We start from the raw sequence: 3,768 nt of genomic DNA, 5'->3' as shown, positions 1-3,768 counted from the left end.
GGACTCCCGGAGGGAGCCTACAGGACAAGGGAAAACTTACCCAGCAGTGATCGAACTGAGTCTTGGATTTGGTGAGACGGCTCCCGGCTCGGAAAGGAGGTCCTGGCTTGGGGAGCGGAGAGCCTGCCCGACCCGGCAGGGATCCGGGGAGGGGGTCTCCTCCTGGGTTTCGGCACCAAATGTAAAGGTAAACTGAGGCTGGAGCCAAAACGGCAACGAAGACACAAGGCAAATGGCAGTGAGAACAGCCTTTTATTAGGGCTTGTGGGCGAGGTTCCTCGGTCACAAGGTGTGGGCTGAGGAAGTCGCACTGAGGGACAAGGGTAGGGGCTTTTTATAGCCCGAGAAGTAGGGAAGCTGGTTGTGCAAACAGGGCCTGGGGGGTCTTGAAACTACTGGGGCAGGAGTCGAGTAAGGGTCATGAGGGAGGGGTCTTTGGAAACTGTCAACCGAAACTGCTGTTTACGAACTTGTGGAATGCAGGTGAGCTGCAGGTCATGAGGGAGTGTGGTTGCCCAACCAGAACTCTGACACATGTAAGTCTGCGGGTGTGTACAAGGGTGAAGGGAGTCTTTAACAAAAGGCCTGCTACGCCGGGTAACGCCACCATGTTGGGTCTAGATTCCTGCCTAACAGTCACATTCTTGGTTTCTGTCCAATATGAATTCTCTTATGTTTATTAAAGTCTGAGGACCAGTTAAAAGCTTTGCCACATTCTTTACATTTGTAAGGTTGCTCTCCAGTATGAGTTGCCTTATGTTCCATTAGATTTGAGGATGTAGTATAGGCTTTGTCACATTCTTCACATTTGTAGGGTTTCTCTCCCGTATGAGTTCTCCTATGTTTATGGAGGCCTGCAGACCATGTAAAAGCTTTGCCACATTCTTCACATTTGTATGGCTTCTCTCCAGTATGAATGATCTTATGCATAGTAAGGTGTGAGGAACGGGTGAAGGCTTTGTCACATTTATCACACTTGTATGGTTTCTCTCCCGTATGAATCTTCTCGTGTTTACGAAGGATTGAGGATAAAATAAAGGCTTTGCCACATTTATCACACTTGTATGGTTTCTCTCCTGTATGAATCTTCTCGTGTTTACGAAGGACTGAGGATGAAATAAAGGCTTTTCCACATTTATCACACTTGTATGGTTTCTCTCCAGTATGAATTTTCTTATGTGTAGAAAGAGTTGCACGATGGTTAAAAGCTTTGCCACATTCTTTACATTTGTAGGGTTGTTCTCCAGTATGGATTATCTTATGTGTAGTAAGGGTATAGGAGTACTTAAAGGCTTTGCCACATTCTCCACATTTGTAGGGTTTCTCTCCAGTATCAATTTTTTTATGTGTAGTATGGGTTGAGGACTGGTTAAAATCTTTGTCACATTCTACATATTTCAAAGTGTTTTTTTCAGTATATCTTCTCTTATGTCTCTCTGAATTTGAAAATTGATGAAAGACTTTCACATATCTACCACATGGAAATATTTTGCTCTGGGTAGTTGCCAAACATTGGTTAAGCCCATTGTGACCTCTTTTGTGTACCTCACACTCATCCATGCTTTCACAGACTTTTTTAAACTGTAAATTGCCATGTCCATATTTTTCAAATTTTCTAAGTATCACTTTTTGGAAAGAATCTTTTATGCTCTGCTCTGGCCGAAAGTCTTGGGCAAAATGAGAACACATAACTGAAAGAAACAATAAAAACACATTACTTCAATTGCTAGACTCAGATAAATACACTTTACAAATCTAACCTATAAAGTTATAAAAACTACATAAGCAAGATGACATAGCAAAATATCTCAAGCTGTAATTTCTTCCTAGACATATAAATGTAACAAAAACATACTGCCGAAAATACATTTGTGAAAAATGTACAAATGAGTTAAGTGTGTGAAAGGCCCTGGGTGAGCATAAAGCAAACAGTCACAAAGAAGATAAAGAAACGTCTGTTACTTATGTGCAACAGCTCTTCTTGCTCCCCAGCGTAACATTGTGCCTTTAAAAGTAAATTGCCAACCTGGTACAGTGGCTCACGTCTGTAATACCAGCACTATGGGAGGCTGATGTGAATCACTTGAGGTCAGGAGTTCAAGGCCAGCCTGACCAAGATGGTGAAACCTATCTCTACTAAAATTACAAAAAGTTAGCCAGTCATGGTCATCGGCAGCTGTAATCCCAACTACTCAGGAGGCCAAGGCATGAGAATTTCTTGAATCCAGGAGGCGGAGGTTGCAGTAAGCCAAGATTGCACCACTGCACTCTGGCCTGGGTGACAGAGTGAGACTCTGTTTCAAAAAAATAGTAAGAATAAAATAAATTGCCAACAAGGCATAATGGCTCATGCCTGTAATTCCAGCAATTTGGGAGGGCAAAGCAGGAGGATCACCTGAAGTCAGGAGTTTGAGACCAGCCTGAACAACATGGTAAAACCCCATCTCTACTAAAATACAAAAAAAATTAGCCAGGCATGGTAACAGGTACCTGTAATCCCTAGCTACTTTGGAGGCTGAGGCAGGAGAATTGTTTCAACTGTGGAGGTAGAGAATGTAGCGAGCAAAAATCATGCCACTGCACTCCAGACTGGGTAAGAGTGAGACTCTGTCTCACACACACACACAAAAATGTAAATTGCGCCAACTCCTGGTTTCCTTTTTAAAAAACAATGTATGTACATTGGTGCATACATCTTTATTTCTGTCTTCTAGGGGCTTTTTTAGATACCAGATAATGTGTCCCATGACAAAAAATGCTGAAAACAATGGTGATATACATTGGAATGACACTTTGCTGCGTCTAAAGGTAAATTATAGAGAAGCAGAGAAACTGCAGTACCCCAAACAGGGAATGGGTGTTGCTGCGTCTAAAGGTAAATTATAGAGAAGCAGAGAAACTGCAGTACCCCAAACAGGGAATGGGTGTAGCAAGTGATTACCGACTATTAAGAAGAAATAGGCCGGGCGTGGTGGCTCAAGCCTGTAATCCCAGCACTTTGGGAGGCCGAGACGGGCGGATCATGAGGTCAGGAGATCGAGACCATCCTGGCTAACACGGTGAAACCCCGTCTCTACTAAAAAATACAAAAAGCTAGCCGGACAAGGTGGCGGGCGTCTGTAGTCCCAGCTACTCGGGAGGCTGAGGCAGGAGAATGGCATAAACCCGGGAGGCAGAGCTTGCAGTGAGCTGAGATCCAGCCACTGCACTCCAGCCCAGGCGACAGAGCGAGACTCAGTCTCAAAAAAAAAAAAAAAAAAAAAAAAAAAGAAGAAATACAAATAAGCTGATTTAACTAAAATAAACACAAAATTTTAGACAAGATTCATCCTAAAAACATGTTTGAGAAATTCCCAGAATCTCTAGCCAAGACAATTGATTTCAGACTACACCAGGACAAAGCTATATTACAAAGATTGTAACAGGTAGCTTTTTGTTAATTTCCAAATCTCTATCAAAGATTGTAATATATACTAAATATTAAAACAACATGGCCCCATCAAAAAAATTTTCAAAAGCATCCATAAAAAGTACATAAAGTAATTTTTAAAATTCCAAATGAATTGAACAGCCCAGTGTTGCAGGCTCATTCCTGTAATCCCAACATACTGGGAGATCAAGGTGGGAAAATCACATGACGTCAGGAGTTTGAGACCAGACAGGCCAACACGGTGAAACCCTGTATCTACTAAAAATACAAAAATTAGCTGGGCATGGTGGCAAGTGCCTGTAATCCCACCTACTTGAAAGGCTGACACAGGAGAATTG

At 42.5% G+C, this 3,768-nt stretch overlaps 1 pseudogene; it reads right to left on the bottom strand.

Moving 5' to 3' along the window:
• Positions 1-228: 228 nt before the first annotated feature.
• Positions 229-2,000, bottom strand: LOC111554260 (annotated as a pseudogene).
• Positions 2,001-3,768: the final 1,768 nt, after the last annotated feature.

This window comes from Piliocolobus tephrosceles, chromosome 21 (assembly GCF_002776525.5).
Source record: "Piliocolobus tephrosceles isolate RC106 chromosome 21, ASM277652v3, whole genome shotgun sequence".
Lineage (NCBI taxonomy): Eukaryota > Metazoa > Chordata > Mammalia > Primates > Cercopithecidae > Piliocolobus > Piliocolobus tephrosceles.
The sequence above is the reverse complement of the archived record's forward strand: the minus strand, read 5'-3'. Positions and strand labels throughout refer to the sequence as shown.